The sequence below is a fragment of the Lutjanus erythropterus genome, chromosome 15 (genome assembly GCF_056507025.1).
Source record: "Lutjanus erythropterus isolate fLutEry1 chromosome 15, fLutEry1.hap2, whole genome shotgun sequence".
NCBI lineage: Eukaryota > Metazoa > Chordata > Actinopteri > Lutjaniformes > Lutjanidae > Lutjanus > Lutjanus erythropterus.
In genome coordinates, this window is record NC_139331.1 from 31716702 (window position 1) to 31735547 (window position 18846).

General features: G+C 36.5%; 1 protein-coding gene and 1 long non-coding RNA gene across 2 annotated transcripts in view; one reads left to right on the forward strand and one right to left on the reverse strand.

Moving 5' to 3' along the window:
* Window positions 1-18846, forward strand: part of LOC146314660 (exostosin-1) — a 288208-nt gene that overhangs the window by 132891 nt on the left and 136471 nt on the right. The gene's annotated exons all lie outside the window — the stretch shown is intronic.
* On the reverse strand, window positions 8874-10747 carry LOC146314661 (uncharacterized). The gene is made up of 4 exons (XR_014771973.1): window positions 10595-10747; window positions 10342-10460; window positions 9153-9192; window positions 8874-9014 (listed from the first exon to the last, which is right to left on the reverse strand). It is a non-coding gene; the product is annotated as an uncharacterized LOC146314661 (long non-coding RNA).

Genomic DNA, 18846 nt, shown 5'->3' on the forward strand with positions numbered 1-18846 from the left:
CGATAGAGAAGATCTGAAGCATTAATGGGGAATCCCAGCAGTCTACGACTTCCTCCTGAGTGGCTGTTAACTGAGCGGGATAAATGACTGTGTTAGATTGTTTTAATTTAACAAGGGGGGCGGTCATGTTATGATTGCTACGCCTCATAGGTTTAATCCTGCGGTGTGAAGCAGCGGGTCTTAACCCCGATTTGTGACTGTCTGTCATTTTACGAGCTTTGGATTAAAAAATCTGCCATGTGGCGTTTGCTACACGTAATGAGGTTTGTAATAAGATCAGCCTGCATGACACCGGGATCACAGCTACTTCTCTGTTAGCGAGCGCCGGGCCTCTGTTCGACTTTGATCTGAGCAGACAGCTCTTTCTCTCTCTGTGTGGAATTTGGTGGACTGACAGAAGAAAAGGAGTTTTTCTCTCTGTCTGCTCAGTGTGTGTCTCTTAATGTGTAGCTCAGGCACTTCATCATTCAACTGTGGCCACTTTAGAGAAGTAGGAGATTCTTGGTAATAATGGTTAACTTACCATCAGCTCTGTTACAATTTCCAACTATTTTAAGTGTGTGCATTTGTGTATTAAATGGATTAAATGGCATTTTGAGAGTATCCAGCTTCAGTATTGTTCCAAGTGAAACAGGATAGGCAGGCAGGATGGAGGTTTGGAGGAATATAGTGTGTTGTCTAAAAATTGATTGACTGATGTTTTGCTGATGTTAGGGGGAGCTTCAAAAGTATATAAGCAGACATCTTGCAGACTTGTGGTCAATCACTTTTCCATGGACAAGCTGCTCAGCTGTGTTTTTACACTAAAATGCAGTAAATCTATATTGCATCGAACCATACTGAATCCAGTGTTTTATTTGGACCACTTTGTTTGATTTTTCTAAGTGACTTTTGACTACATTGTGTTCAGTGATTGCCTTGAAGGGACCCTAACTTGTCCTGGCCCAGTTGGGGTAACTTCAGAGTTTGTCGCTGTTCGGAACTTGTGAGCTTCCTCTAGGCTATCTGCTCATGCCTTATGACACTAAGGAACAAAAGTATAGTTAAGTTAACATTATATATATATATCCAGCACCCAGTAGCAAAAATAAACTGTGGACAGGACTTTCTGCAGATGTAGATGAAGACACATAACACCAAATTCAACACTGCATGTCCTGGAAAGTGTTGCTCTTAGTCTCATTAGTCAATTAGTTGTCAACTATTTAATTAATTGCGAACTATTATGATTAATCAATCATTTTGATTTTTTTTTTTTTTTTTAAGAAAAAATGTCCAAATTCCCTTATTTCAGATTCTCAAATTTAAATATTGACAGTAAACTGAGCATCTTTGGATTATGTACAAAAGAAGACATTTTATGAGGTCATCTTGGGCTTTGGAAAACAAAGATTAACATTTTTCGCCAGATGATTTCTGAATTTTTAGAACAAACAACTGCTCAATCAATCAAGAAAAGGATCAACAGACTAATCAATAATGAAAATAATTATTTGCAACCCTAGCCAAGTGTGAAGTAGATATGAGAAGACATACATATACTCAGTCAGAGATTGGGGCTGCAACAATTAGTTTCATTAACTATTAATCTGTCGATCATTTTCTCAATTGTTTGTTTTCTCCATAAAATGTAAGAAAATGGTGATATATGTTTCAAAATTTTTTCCCAGAGACCAAAGTGATGTCCTGAAATGTCTTGTTTTGCCCACAAAATATGCAGTTTATTGTTGTAGAGGACTAAAGAAACCAGCAAATATTTACATTTGTGAAGCTGATATCAGAGACTTTGGACTCCTTTCTTAAAAATGTATTTAAAATAATAGCAGTTGATTGACAATCAATAAATTGTTCCAGACATTGTTAGATAAATTATTTAAATAGCTAATTTATTTGATCATATATTAAAACTGACTTACTATTTAAGCAATAAAGATATAGTACATATAGTTTTCAAATGTGAGTGTTAAGTCTCAGTGTCAGTCTGTGCTCCATGTGCATCATTTGGAGGCCACACAGCTCATTGCATTTGTCCACATGTGTTGCTTTCACTGCATAGTAATGTGCACAGTGTAGGTGTGCTGCATGTCAACATGTGAATCTACATTAAAAGCTTGCATGCACATGAAGTATGACACAGTCTTCTGCTGGCTCAAGATGACACAGGTGTCCACAGACGACCTGCTGGGATTTTATGAAGCCCAGTCAAACCAGGAAGCAGAATCAAAACTGGCTTTGAACTTTAATGGATTTACTCAATGTGGGGAGGCTGCACATGTGTTCGAATGTGAGTCTGCTGTAACTCAAGGTGGCTTTTGCTTATACTCAAGAAGAGCGGACGTGACAAAACAGAGCAATGACTGTAGATAATACTATCATTAGCATTGCACAGGATTGTCCTTGAAAAAGTGAGATTTACACATGACGGAATTTCGAAAGATAAAACCTCATTTCACCACAGTGATCTATCACATCTTTATCACACGTCAAATACCAGTCAGTATAAAATATTGCTGTACCGGATTTTATTTTTTTCTCCATTCGAAACTTCTGTTGAGGTTTTTAATCGAGGCTTGAAATATCTTCCATCATATTGGCAACATATTGAATAAAATGATTCATTGGATTAAGTGAGTTAGTATTTATTAAATCAGCTTTCCTTGAAAAATGAATATAACTTGTCCCTTTTGTCAATATAAATGCAATATATGGTGCTGTATGCGAGTCGCAAGGTTAAATACCAACAACTATGATTTGAAGCAGAATATTCTATTTGATAAAAACATGCTGTGAACATTTAGTAAACATAGTTTAGTTTGCTGTACATGAATTTTACCCTGTAAAAGGTAGCTTGAAGTTTTGTTCTGTGGGTGTTTCCATGTTTTTTGTTGTCATTTTCAAATAGGAAGTCTGTGTTTACTACCTTTCCTGTTGCCACACAATCTCTTCAGTCACAGATCAAGTTACCACACTTCACCGTTCACTTGGCTTTTTACTGCCAAACACAAAAAGTGAGAGACGGTCTTTCTTAAACAGAATGAGGGTGCATGTTGCACCACACATCATCTACTATAAAGACCTTTTCACTGCAGTTCCTAACCTGCAGTTTTTCTTTTCACAACAGGAAAGAACCAGTTAAAAGACGTCTTTGCTCATTGAGTATTTTCCTGTTTCCAATGCATAAACACAAAGAAGAGAACAAACACATCAGTGCTGAGGTGAAACTCCGTCTAATTTTAGCTGCAAACAAAATAAAAACGAACAAAACTGTCAATAAAAAATATGTCAGCATGTCTAAAAGAAAATTATAAAGTGAATGGTTTTCATTACAGTCCTCGAGGCAGCGAAATAACAGTAAATTGAGGGGCCATGTAGGGGCCATTTTTGATAAGTTTATTGATATCCACTGTATATCAGTCTGTTTTTCTGCTTGTCTGTCTTTAACGTTAGCGGTCTTCCTGTCAAACTGTCTATTTCCCTGCTGAAAAATAAGAGGGAGCAAAGAAAGGCTGAAGGAGACTCAGAGAAGGAGGGAGAACAGTAATTGCTCTGGGGGATTGTATCCACACTCGGTCACTACTGGGGAGATTGGTGACATCCACCATATTGATCATTGCATTTAACTCCGACACACACAAGCGCACACACACAGCACAACGTGATCCCACAGACACACTCCTCGTTTCAAACCTGGTACACTTCTATTGTTATTCCTACTCTCTGTTCCTTCACCACACCTTCCTCTGTCCATTTTTTTTATTTAAATTCTACTGTACTTAAATGTTTTTTCTTTATGTCCCCACCTAACTCTCCACTTACAGTGTATACTGTTTAACATTTACATTCTTACATTATAAGGACATTACAAACAAAGACACACTGAATAAATGGTGCATTTGGTCCAACTGTATTTAAGCCAGTTACACTTTCAGTCTCTCAATTTGATAGTTTCACGATACTTAGGTGCTGATTTGATTTGTATTGCAATTTTGTATTTAGTTTTTTTCAGGATTTTGTATATGGCCAAAAGTCTAAGCACACATGATGTGTGTGTATTGATGTTTTTTATTTAAAATGGATCTGTGCTACTTTCTGTTAGCACGTCAAAGAGGAGTCCCATTATGTGTTAGCACTGACCTTACAAACTTAACTGTCGCTATTTAAATATATAAAAATTGATTAAGCGATCAAAGAATCGTTAAAAAAAGAATCATGATACCTAAGAGAACTGATTTTTTACTCCCACCCATACTGATCTGTACGGCATTTTACACTCTTATGTTACAAGCAGCTCTGACGGTGACGTGAAGAATTAAAAGGTGTTTATTCTTCATTTGGCTCAACTGTATTGTAGCACTTTGCGTAACTGTGGACGGCACAAGATTCCAACATGATGATCATTTTGGTCATAGTGTTAAAGGTACTATGTGAAGCAACTGACACCATTACCAACGTGTGAATGAATTGTAACATAACTTACAAAGTTAGACCCTCCCTGAGTTTATGTCAAGTGAATACATGCTCTTTAGTGCATAGCCTCGCTTTACAGACTCGTTTTACTACAGCGCCAACAGTGTGCAACACAAGTTAACATTAGCTTAGAAATGAAGTCCGCTAAGGTCAACAAACAACTGGCACCCAGCACAGCACAAGCCTTACTTTACTTCCCTCATCTGTCAATATGATGCTAATCAGTGATGTTCAGTCTCAGCCACTGGTGCCATTAATAACAAGGATTTCATGAAATTCCACAGTATCTTTAAATGTTAAAGGTATTTGGTGGCTGACATACAGCAGCAGCAGGCGGTCAGAATTAAATAAATATTCAGTTGAAATCCATACACATAATTGCAGTCTTATAAAAGGTATATTAAAATAAAGCTTATACTCATCAGTAATTAAACAGGGTTCAGTTCTTGTGTTTAACATCTGGTATAGTAATGACTTTATTATTTCATGATAGATACACTGTAAGGTAAGAATCTTTACCTCACAAACAAGCAATGATTTTGGTGCTTTTGTCAAAGCCATACATTACATTTGGATAACAAAGTTTTCTGTTTTGCTTTGAGGAGTAAAATCTTGATCTTGTGTCAGAATTCAGACAGGATAATTACTGGTTTGAAGCGAGTCAGAGAGGAGAAGACGGAACAGACTGAAAAAGAATCTAAAAAAGTGAGAGATAACTGGAGTGGTTCTGCTGTTGTGTTCCTGTCCTAAAGCTTTTATGATTGATGACATATTTGTCCCTTCTTTCTTGTTTGCCCTGTCTGACTTCTCACAGCAGGCTTGTATTAAGAGGCCACTTCGGGACAGCACAGGAAAAAAAAAACTTCTGGAAAAAAATAAATAAAGAAAACTCAAACCCCGAGTGCACTTTTGCCATTTAGGCTTTCTTTTAATATGATTGACAACATCTCATTGAACCACTTTGAAATAAATGTCATTGCAATTTTATTTTACTTTATGTTTTTTGGTGAAATTACAATTATTGGCTGGACAAATGTTTTCCTCACTAATTAATCCTTGGATTATTGTCTCTGTCCACAAAACCACGGAAAGAAATGGCCACCGTAATTTTAAATCTCACCTCCTCAAGGTCACATCTTCAAATCGCTGCACCTGTCCAACATACTAAAACCGAAAAGATTCAATTTGCTCACATATATGACACAGAAAAAGATCAAATTTTCATGAATCAGAAACAAGAACAAGGGGGTGTTTAAAAAAAAGTCAGCAATCGATTTTCTGTTAATGAACTTCTGAGGTAATTGATTTATCATTTAAGCTGTGGTAGGAGCATTAAACAGACTGCCAAGTTTTTCCAAATTGCTTATCTTGTTGTATAATATTTATATATAAAGACTTTAAGTAATAGTAGTAGTAGTAGTTTCATTGTAGGGTAGGCCAGTTTTGCAGCTAAACTGCCCACGCATTTGAGTTGCATCTTTTTCCTTCTGTTGGCATTGCGTTGTTAACTAACATTTGGAAAATAGATTTTTGGTATCTGTGAATCGTTGCAGAATCATCCACATCCAGATCACGGTGCATCTAAGAATTTATTTTTTCCCCCAGTCAGTTGTAGTGTACAGTTGGGTTGAATTAAACCCTTAATTTGTCGTGTTAGATGTGAAAATATTTTGGCTAAACTTGTTTCCAGGCACAGTAGGTGTGCCATTGATCGAGTCTCGCTTGTGCAGCGGCTCTTGCTGGTTTCAGACCATTAAATTCACAAAATAAAATGATGAAAATCGGCAAAACACAAACAAACAAACAAAAAAAAACACCGGCAATGGACTCAGCCAAACATATAGATAACGGTTATATTCGTCCAATTGCAAAGCCATATTTTATTGTACTGTTTCTACTTAGTCACCTCTGTAGCTATACTGTAACTGCAGGATTTGCACTATAAAAACTAATAAAAAGGTCACCTGTGCATCAAGGTTTTTTCAATACCACATTATTATTATTTCCATTATTCACACCTGATCTTCACCCACTGGGTCAACAACTTGTATGAATGGTGAGAGAGTGTAATGTGAGTAAGTGACTCTGCGATGCGGCTGAAATCATATTGACTGAGCTGTCACTGTGACATACAGACCTCTCATGCATCTGATATGCAGATGTCAGGGTCCACACTGAATACATGTCTCCATGCTGCCTGCCTCTCTGCTGTGGTGAAGCCTCCTCATGTATTAATGACGTGTCGATAAAGAGCTCTCCGGTTACACCCACACCCATCTTTAACCTTGATGCTGATCTGTGTTTGTGTGTGTCTGCCCTCTGTCATAGCTCTTCTATTATTTACCACACATCTCTGTCTGGGAAGGGCTTGTGTGTGGGGCCAGCAATCGCCTCTGGGTAAACAACCGCGGCCAATGACACAGGTGACCCTCAGACGCACACACACACACACACACACACACCGTTCTAACCTCATCCCTCCTCTGACCACATCTCATTTCCGATCGATATGTTTTAAGCGTCGCCCCACCCGCTCAAAACAAACTTTGCCTGCTCGGTTGGTGTGTGTTTGTTTTATTTTATGGGGGAGATTCAGGTGTCATTTTCAGGGTAGGTCTGCGATGCCCTTTAGGTTGTCTTCAGGCAACAGAGAGATCCATCATCCCTATCTTTGACAGCTCAGCCTCCCCAGATTCCTCTCTCTGAGGCCAAATTAGCTGCTCTAGTGTAGGAAAGAGGCAGTAGGGGTTGGTTTATACACACACAAAAGCTTGACTGTCATTAACATCACATAGGGGATTCATTTTAAACATATAGCATGTAAGATTTTTGCCTGATGATGCATAGCTTGGGAGAGCTGAGGAAACTACAATCTGTAGGCTCTCAGTTTTTCTGTGGCCAGTCTTTGATGCTTTATACCAGAGAACACCAAAAGAATGAAAGATTCAAAGTATCCAACACTCGTTTGTTTAGCTGTTTGTGGTCACACAATGATGTTTGTATTTCACTTCAAACTTTGTTTTTTCCTGCAGCTGGAGAGGAGACCAAACAAGGGAGGAGAATTTAGAGGGCAAATAGGATGAAAGTATGCGCTGGGAGGGAGATGCTCTTTTCTTTTATAGCCTTAATGTTACATTATGTTGAAAAGTATGACATTAACTCTGAGATCAGTGTCTGATTACTTTTGAGATAGTGGTGTTGCAGTGATACCATGTGCTTTGATTACATTGTTGGCAGTGAGATACAGTATTTTGCTCAGAGTGATAAAACTTTAGAGTAACACAAAGGTACATTGTCCTCAAGTTTCAGTACACATCATGAATCTGAATAGCTTGTTTAAGAGGGTTACTTCAAAAATCTATTCCAGTGGAATTACTTACTACCTGTTTAAAACAAAATTAAAGCAATGTAACTTGATTAGTTTCCATTACTTTTTGATTAATTCAGTAGCAAATATGGTGAGATCGCAATGACTAATATAATGTTTCATGTCTGTTGTTGGCTTATTTGTTGTTTATCTAGATATTCCTCCTTTTGTTATGTGTGAATGCATGTTTAGATTAATAGAAGTAATTACACAAGTCTTTTTTGCTAAGTAACATTATGCTTTTCACACTCACATGATACATGTTCAACAATACGGTATATCTTAGAAATTTTTAAATGGCCAACGATTCAGCTCTGTCACAATACGATGCAATGTGTGAATGTTTACATTACTTTACATCTCAACTGTTATTAAATATATCTGTAATCTGATTATCTTTTTTTTCCTGTAACTGTAATGGAATCCAGTTAACTTTATTGTATCCCATATACATGATTCGTTATTCCCCAAACCTACTGAACAGATAGATTTCATATTATTGACAATATTAAATAACTTTATGCTTTAAATTGACCTGAAACAATACAAAATATCAGCAATAAGAGCTTTGCTCAGTAACTGTTTACATGATTTGACTGTTGTGTAACCAGTGTAAATAAGGCACTTTGGCATTGTGGTGTTTGAATAAAAACATCTAATGTCTTACAAAGTAATAGTAAATAATACCCACACAGGTCTAGCCCAAGCTCATTACAGTATAATTGAATTTTATAATATAACTGACAAAAACTATATTTAATTTGAATCTTTATAGCTGACACTTCTTCCATGTATTATTGTCTGTGTGGATTGGTGTGTAAAACACTGTGGCTTCCCTTATATCCACTTACATAATAACACAGCAGAGTTTCTTTTTGTATTGCAGTTTTATTCTTCACGACAGTTTACATTAGCAAGCCATTTCACGTTTTTTTTTTAAATACAGTTGTAGCTGTTGCAGCCATACCCGAATGATCTCTGCCTGCGACTATATTGTTATTTACTGATCATTTTATTTCTTGCATTGCACAAAGCGCACAAAGGGCACAGATTCCCAGTTGAAAGCATATCTTAAAGATGTCACATCTCCATCCACCATCAGTTTCAGTAATCTCTGTAATCCTGACCACCGTTTGCAGCTTGCTGGTAGTCGCCTCCTCGCTGCCAGTTTGGTCCATACCTTGATAAAGGAAGGAAGGAAACACAGATTTGAGTTTGTGAAATCCTGACAAATCTCCCAGGTTCTCTAAATATACACATCATATATTTAATCAATAACAGTTCCAAATATCAGTAACTGTTAACCATGACTCTTTACCTTTTAGCCATCTTTGCCATGTCACGGTTGTATTTGTGCGCTAGAGACAAATAAAATAAAACAAAACAATATTATATCATTATGAAAGCTTATTTAGTAATGTTTAAAGTAACTGGAGTAATTAAAAATATATGGACCTGCCCTTTAATAAACAAATAATGTCTGCTTACAACCACATTGTAGTGTGTTAGAAACCATTTATGTTTAAATCTGTGAACTTATGTTAAAGCGTTACCAAAATAAGACAATAATGATGCTCTTTTTATTTTTGTAACAAAGGCTCACAGTTGAATACCTCCAGGAGTGATTTAAATATTTAGTTAAACACAGAATTTTAGGATAAGTAAGTAATAGATTGATTAAACAGGCCCTGAAGAAACTTCTATTACGTTTTGGCACTAAATAAATAAAATTACTTAACATGACTTGATTATCTGAGATTTGTAGATAATTATGAGCCTGGTGCCTGCGCACACGAGGCTGATGAACAAAAAAAGCCTTGTCAGTGTGGCTGCTGTGGAAAAATGTTAGCGCTCCCCCCCGTGAGTTTTGGGAAAGTGGTGAAAAAGTTAGTTTGGAGCCCTGAACTATAACTGTCATCCATCCTGTAAATGATTCCCTTAATTTCCTCAACCACTATGGTCTTTTCTAAATGTTAACATATTTCTCAATCCTAAATGACAGAAATTCAAATCTAAAACTGGCTCGTGTTAAATATCTATTATTCTGTATGGTATAGAATAATGCAGTTAAATGACATCAGTTCAATATACTGTACCCTGCACTACTTTAAATAACTGTCATGTTCTGAATTCTATAGCATAACCCAATATAGTTTTTTATTTCATAAATAATTTTAAAAATCCATCTGATGCAACATAATACTGACTAAGATAACCATGTATATTCTATTATAATGTGAATAGAATGATGGAATTAACTGTTTTGATGTCGACGTTATTTATTGGTAATTGGTCTCCCTGCTCTCTTAACATCGGCCACTGAAAAACCCTAATTGGTCAACCACTAAAAAAAGACATTGCACAAGGTACACCCTAACTTTGTAATCCATTTAATAAATTTGTTTCATGGTAGTGGTGATTCACAGCTGACTGTGTTAAGTATCCTGTTTGCATCAAAGGGAGTTCAACTAATTCAAGTAGACAACAAACGTTCAGTAGTGGTTTACCTTTATATCCAGCCTTTGCACCTTTGATGATCGATTTTAAGCCTTTGAACAAACACTCCCCAGGTTCAGCCATGAGGACGACCAGCGTCAACACCAGAAAGATCATAACACACTTCATCCTGAAAAATAAAAACATCCCCAATCATTCACTTTCCTCTTACATTACATTAATTCATCCAGCAGCCACTCAACATATATATCTATGTCCATTTCCAATGATAAAGTAACAAGACAGTTAAATTTTACTTGTCACCTTTCCACAGACTAATTTTCAAACCTCCCAAAATCTTGTCAAAAAGAGCAAAGTGATCAGCGTGAGCTTTACAAGTGATGTTAACGTGTCTGTTGAGCAGATGTGAGGTATCTGTCTCTTTATAAGGGTGGAGATGAATTAACTTCCTCAGCCTCAGTGTCATATTTTGCCATTTTGTATGTTGCAATGTCAAGGTCTCCACAGTGGATGACAAGATGTTTCTAATCTAATTTTGATCTAAGTTTGTGATTGCACTTCCTCAAAGATGTGAAGAAATGATCAGTCACAAGAAAGGGTTCAAAAGGCCATTTTCACTTTTTTCTTTAAAAAAACAAACAAAAAACGGTCCATCCTAATTATGGCCCACGTTCTGTGCACAAATATTACTTACAACTTTTTAACTTTTATACCCTCAACTTTTTGAGAGCTGAAACGGCATTGAATGGATTTTTTCTTGCAGCTGGATGTGAAGACAGCAGTTTGCAAAGCACATTTACCAGAGAGCAGCCATGTTGTTGTTTGACTAAGTCACAAAATAAAAATTGATGGTGCTTATAAAATCTAAAAATCAGCTAACAGCTTTGACTTTGCAGTTGATGGAGACGGGTGGGTTGTAATGGCAGAATATTTTATGTTTTAAGGGGAATACAAAGAAACACAACAGCACTGTGATGGTCTTACTACTGTACTACTGCTTTTAGTTTGCATTTTATTACAAGCAATATTAGATTAATTTAATGTAATTTTTATGTTTAGATATTTAACAAAGAACAAAAATCAGACAAAGTGTACATTTCTCATCTTTGACCTTTATATGGTTGTGGTGACATTGCATGACATTTCTTAATAAAGTCTTGGGAAACCAGAAAACATATTTCTCAAAGTATTTGAGAAGTCAGAGGGGAAAAGTTCAACATCCTCATTGTTATGTTAAAAAAAATATACATGCAGGTTTATTTTGAAGTTTTGTAACATAATGGTACACTGAAAATGAACTGTAACTGTTTATGTAATTATTGTGACAATGCATGATGATTGATAAGACAGGAAGGATCTTATCTGTTTAATCAGCAAACTGCTGCAACACCGGAATAAAAAAAGTTTTTTTCAGAAATCAGGGGGAAAAGGTCAGCCTCCTCATCATGTCAGTCAATCATACACACAAACTTTCTGGAGGCTTTCATTGTTATCCAAATACATACAGTTTTTGTCAGTAACAGGAAGTGACTTTTTCATTTTTAGTTGGACTTGGGGATATTTAGTAAAGCATTATTTTTATATTTAAATTATTAGCTATCAGTACACATGATTGTGAGTCTTTTAAAGCCCCTGTGTGTGTTTCAGTGCTGCTTAATTGGACATCTTCAGTCACTGCTGGGTGTAGATTCAGCCCTCATGTAATGATTTCCATTAACATAAATCACTGTGATTGTGATTTTTTTAAAATTCTGCTCATTAGATATTTTAGGTCAGTTCAGATAAAATAGCTCGCTAACTTTTGCGTGCTATTCTTTTGTTTTGACAGAAGCACTGCTCTACCAGAGACACAAGTGCACTTAAACAGAAAGACACTGGAGGAATGATTCTTTTATAAACTGATCAAACCAGCACACACATTTTTCAAATCTAAACATTTACCTTGGACTAAATAAAAAAACATTATAGGAACTTATTCACTTCAGTAATATCACTAAACAGCGATGGTCTTTTTGTATTGCAGCTTTATTCAGCAGGATAGATTTCAGTATCAAGCAGTTTTACATTTTTCAAAACCAATTGGAGCGTTGGCTAAAGTCACTACATCTCAAGGGCTTCATGCAAACCCAAGACTACTGGTCTGTTATTTCATCCAGTTATTTCTATATAGCTCAAATCTTCCAAAGGCACAGATTCAGCGCCGAATATATGGCTGATAGTCATAGTCCTGTTGAGGCTGGGGTGCCTGCTGCCATCGGGCTTTTTGCCTATAACAAATAAGATAGAAAAAAACAATCAACAGAATGTTAATCCAAAAATATTTAATTACTTGAATCACTGTTGCAATAATTTTTCAAGCAAAACCGATAGGAAATTCACAGATTCCAGCTTCTGAAAGATGTGGATTTGCTGCCTTACTCTCTGTTACATCATCATGAATTTAGAGCTGGTTCTCATTTTCAAGTTGTCAGATATCAGCGTTTTGTCATGCCCCTCAGTGACTCATACAGATGAACAAGGTACTCCTTAGAAGCCGTATGAGACGCATCAGACTTTCACCATATATCTCATAGTATGGAGGAGGTGGGGTGAATTGATGGGTCAAATAAACACCAGACTTTCCCCCAGCAGACCCGGGTTCACGTCACATGTGAAACCAAAGTGTTATTAAAACTTTTAATTTTGTATGTGTCTGCAATTCTCTGTCACATGATGTATGTAACATAGCACATTCAACACAACATATTTTAAAGATCCCACGTGTTTAACCCTGTTAACATGTCCATGTGGTGTTTTTCATGTGTTACAAGACATATCAGGAATGAAATAAACACAGTGTCTGAGCTTCTCTTGCTTTGAAACTGCAGTTACCAAGGGCAGTCTCAAAACACAGATTCAGTCAGGGTGGGTATATGATGTCATAAACCTAAGGAACCAATCCTGTTAATCGAGGGGGTGGTGCTATACATATCATTAGCGGTGATGCCCAGCCCACAGGAGAAGCCGGATGTAGCTAGTTACCATGATTAGCTAGTTAAACAGAAGAGAAGTCCAGTACAGCTAGGTAGGAGTAGGTTGTGTTTGGAGGGGGCGTGGACTATTTGCATATTCTTGAATCCTTGAATACTAGATAAAGACAAAATGTAGAGCTATATTTAAGCCATTTTGATAAGGTATTTTTAATTTTTATATTTATTATTTGCTCAGTTCCTGGGATTACTTTTTACTATTTACTATTATCGTCCATGGATGATGGGCTGAATCTATTGCTGTTTGTTTTTTTGCCGTGATGTTTGTCATTTTATTTTGCTAATGTGATGGTCTGCAGAGTGACAGTTGCTGCTGCGCGCCATGCTCTCATGCAGTGGCACAGTACACACCCACTCAGTCGGACCATGAATGTGTTGAGCTGGGTGAGGACTGAGAGGAAGTGCAGAGTCAGATTCTTTGAACTTGTTCATGGAATGCATTAATTTTAAGGATTTAATTCGACCAAACCAGAGTTGGTGATTGTTGGAAGAGTGATCAGACTAACAAAGACTCAACCCGATCATAGACAACAACAATTCAGTCAACATCAGACTACACATGAAAAAGTTTGTCCAAAGGCATGTCATAGGTTTTGATTCTGTAGAAGTTGTTGTTGTTGGTAAAATTACCAAATTACCGTCTTATTAACTAAATGAAATGATACATTTAGGCTATTCTAGATGTTTTCCTTTTGATAATTAATGTAATAACTAATATTTCACTTTGATTCACTGAACCTGAGTTTGGCCTGCCTCACACTTGACTTTAAGCTTCATGCATGCCAGAGAAAAATAGCAAAAACAAACAAATTTATTTGTTGGGATACATGTGCCTATTGCTTAGCTGATGTTTGGGAACAATGGACAGCACGGTTTGTTGTGCGTCGGTGACAGGGCAGTGAAGGGACAGTCAGTGAGAGAGGGAGAGAGTCATTCATAAATTCCAAAATATTAAGGGCTCTGATAGTGTTCTACTGATTGATTAATCTATTCTTTGATTTTGAAACAGTAGTCATATGTTGTTATCTAGCTTTTCTGAGGCTATTGCATGACTACATCAGTGAATTTATATGAAAAAAAATGCCCAGAGATCTTTAAAATAAAAAATAAGACAGAACAGGAAAACAAGCAAAACTCGTCCATAAGAAAATCAAAATAAAACCAAGTCAAGGAGAATAAATAAAAATGTAGAGAAAAGATCGCAGACATCCAGTCAATATAAATGAATAAAGATAGAATGGATCATTACTGATCAGAAGTGCTTACCTTGAAACCGCCCTGTGCGCTAAACAGAGAAAAAAAAAATGAAAATGACATAATGCAGAACTTAGTGAAGTTGTAAGTTGTTAGTTTCTGTAGTCAGTGGTAAAAATGTCATATATGAATGTTTTATACCAAATTTTTCATCACAGACTGAAGTAGCCTGCTGTGTAAACTAGAGATCTACCTGTTGAAGTTGACACAGAATATATCTTCATGTGAGATTTACCTTTCCATCCTGCCTTGGCCCCTTTGAATATGGCCTTGGCCCCTCTGAATATTTTTCCAAAGAAGCACTCGCCTGGTTCAGCCATGAGGACGACCAGCGACAACACCAGAAAGATCACAACACACTTCATCCTGAGAACAAAAAACATACCTAGAGTCAGCTTTCAAACATTAGCAGACAATAAACTTCTATAACCTCTGTATATCCCACATTTGTATATATCTTTTCTACTTAAGCTTACTTCATTTTCTCTGTATGTACACTTAATTTACATCTATAGATACTTAATTTAACTATGCAAGTGGAGAATATGTAGTACAAATTGTTTTTTCCACAAAATGTTTCTTAGCTTTCAGATATTGCTTTATTCCTTTTATGAATTTATCCCCCCCAAAAAAGTCAATTATCAAGTGTCAGTTCACATCAGATATGCTGATATGAATTAAGTGCATTAAGTAAAGGAAAATATAGATGAAATATTATCTTTTTACCTTCCCACAAATTGACAGTCAAAGTCAAGCGATTATTGTTGAACAGAGTAAAGTCTGAGTTTGTGGGATTTACACTGGAACAGTTTTAACATACCTTTCTGGAGTGGGTGGGGCTGCAGTCGGTTTCTTCTTTATGTTCAATAAGTGTTGATCTGAGTTTAGTTTCTGAACTCACAAAGTTTTCAAGCCGTCAGGAAGTGGTTAGACTCAAAACTCAACTTCCATGTATGAGATGACTTTATAAACAAAATGTGGTGTGTTTAATGAATAAGCATTCCACATTTGTGTATTTTCTACTTCAGTTTATCTCATTTTCTTTTGTATGTACACTTAATTTTCTATGTTATGTATACATGTATATATTTTTCATTTAAGTAGTTTTTTTCCACATAAAAATATCTCTCATTCTATAACATCTTAGCTTTAATATGTTGCTTTATGAATTTATAAACTTTATGAATTTATCCAACATGACAACAGGTTCAGCCATTTACTTTAGTTTTATATTACTGTTATTGCCAAATGTGGCTGAACTATTTCAACATGTTTACATCAGGTTAAAATAATCCTGTTTATACTTATCCAGCTTATTTTGGTTCTTTGAAAGCAGTCTGAGGGTTTATATGTTGATCTTGGATTAATTTAACTTGAAGAACTGTGCGCTCTTTCAAACAAAAGCAACATGACTGGAGTTTAAACCCTGATCATCATTCATGTGACTGGCTGAGTGCTGATCATGTGATTGCAGGTACATGAAGCAGAGATGTTGAGAAACTGCCCAGCATGCACTGGAGCATAGATTCATTTTACCTTTGCAGTTTTTTTTTACATTGTGCTCAATAATGTTTCCTTTCATCACTGTTAAAAAAAGTAGTTATTCCTGGTGAATATGGTCAGACACCAACTCATGTTGGCTGGAGGTTCCCAGTGGACCTACAAGACACCTTTAAGTGATGATCATGAGCCGGCTATTAAACCTCTGTTCTGTTTTCATTGGTCTTTTAACAGTCTAAACAGTGTTTTGGTTAAGTTTTTTTCTCTTTCCTCACAGTATGATTATATTAAGTTTGGTTCTTTTTACTTACACACTTTTATTTTACTTTGTTTTATCGTGTACAAGTTTGGGTGTCTCTTCATTATGATTATGTTTTTATAGTAATTCAGAATAAATCTTCTAAAATTATAATTATATCAACTCTCTTTCATTACAAATCTAAGAAAATGAGTCCTTTGTGTCTGAAAATTAGGCGGCATAAAGAGTTCACTTTAAAGCCACTGCTTGGAGTTTTTAACTTGTTATGAAACAGTCTCGATTTAGTACTGATGTCTCTGATGTATATTAGTCAAATCAAAATTCTACTCACCCTCATGCTAACTGAGGGTCAGATTTATTTTGTTAGTCTGCAAAACACTGCTGGAGTTTCACAGGAAAACAGCTTTGCAGAATCTCCCAAACAGTGGAAGTGAATGGTGACCAGTTTTCAAACATAAAAAACAACTGGGAAGAAACCATGAAATGCCTCCACACTGTTCGTCTGGTGTAATCCAAGTCTCCTAAAGTCCCGACGTGCCATTTGCATGCCGTCACAACACACAACCAATTCAGGTGGTCTGCATGTGCACATGAATGTGGTTCCAAGCTAAGGATCTATACTCAGCATAAAAAAAGACAAAATAACATTTATTTTAGTCAACTTGGTATGTCAGGGCTTTAGGAGACTTGGATTACATCAGACAAGCAGCATGGAGGCATTTTATGTTTTTTTTTGTTTGTTTGTTTTCTTTATTTTAATGTTTGAAGACTGGTCACCATTCACTTTTAATGTTTGGGAGAATCTGCAACATAGTTTTCCTGTGAAACTCCAGCAATGATTTGTGGAATTTCCATTATGTTAGTCAGTTTAAAAGAAGCAGGGGGAGATTTTTATTTAGATTTCTGATTATTGATTTTACTATTTCGATGTTGTATATTGGGGTTATTATGGCAGAAACACTACTGAAGCCTCCAAAATATGAAAGTTCTTTGTAGTAGCTTTAGAATTGTCTGGGTCATGATCCAGCGAACTGTCAATGAGCTACACTTTTGACGGTTTGGACGTTTCTCTGACAGCAGTCTGGATGAAATTTAAACCAGCTTGGAAGAACCAAAAGATCCACACTGGTGTCAAGCTTTCTAAAGATAACTCAGCTGTGCACATACAAAGATGTATTTTGAACCTCCTACACTCCTTTGTACTATTTTGCCTGCTTAGATGTCTACTCAGGACTCTGTCGGCATGTACAGACTTCCTGGATGGACATCTGTCTCATTTTCCTGTTAGTTTTGCTGAGCTTGTCAAGGCGGAACAACTTACAGCTTCATTTTTCTTATCAGTGTGACAAGATGGACCTTTTTCACAGAAAACAGAGAACTTTGACATGTTACAGTAGGAAAAGCACAGGTGTGATGGCTTCTTCGGTGTCATGCTGCTGGTATCGTGCGCGTTGGCTCGCTGTCACACTGTCGTGACTTACTGGAACACTTGAATAGAAATGAGCCATCATGTTTGAAAGCACCTGTGTAGGTGTGCAGGTCCTCGCAGGCAGTCTTTCATTTAAGGTTGACTGTGGTGCTTCTTTCATTCATGCATGTTTCATACAGAGGAGGAGATAAATAATCACAGTTGTTCAAATTACTGTAATTAAGTCAAATTAAGTTTTTAAAGTACTTATACTTTTTAGAGATACACCAATTACTATTTTCAGTCTTTCTAAGAACTATATTTGACAGCATTCACACACATTTTTGCAACTTAAATTGGATGTTCATAATAAAACACTGACTGTTAAATATTAATTAAATACTATTACTATCACATTTTCTCCAAAAGTCCTCCAGGCCTTATTATATTATTATATTAAGATTACATACAAGAGGGAACATGATCTCATGAAATCTCATGAATCTCACTGGATTTGGTGGGACGCGATTTCATTTGATCTCATGTGGACGTACAGTTAAACAAACTGGAGACTGACGTGGTGCAACAGTTTGTTGTAGTAAACCTTTGCAGTGAGAAAAACAGAATGAAAAGTTAAATGAGTCTGGATGAGAAAATGTTTTAGGAGATACGTCAACACAGGTTGTTTATTCTTCCGGGCTGGGAAGTTTATGGCTGTTGTGCAACATCGTCAGCTGCTCAGCTGTTGCATCTCCTTGTAGACTGTCTGTCTTTATCCTGTTCTTGGAATCTATCACTAACTCCGACTTCGTGCAAGCAGTCTGAGTATGTGTGGCTGTGATCAGTGCTTTTGTGGGTGTTATGCTGTGTCAGTGTAAAAAAACAAAGTGAAAAACAGCTGGTTCCGGTCCCTGTAAGTATTAAGTAAGTCTACTCTGTTCTGCTTAGTTGACCACTGAGTATGCTTTCAGTCTGGATTATTATTCAGACTTTTCATCTGCATTTTATGTTAAACAGGCCAATGAAAACACTGACATATGGCCAAAAAAACAGCAACAAAGAAATGCTGCAGCAGGCACAGATTAGGTGATTGAATGTCTGCTTC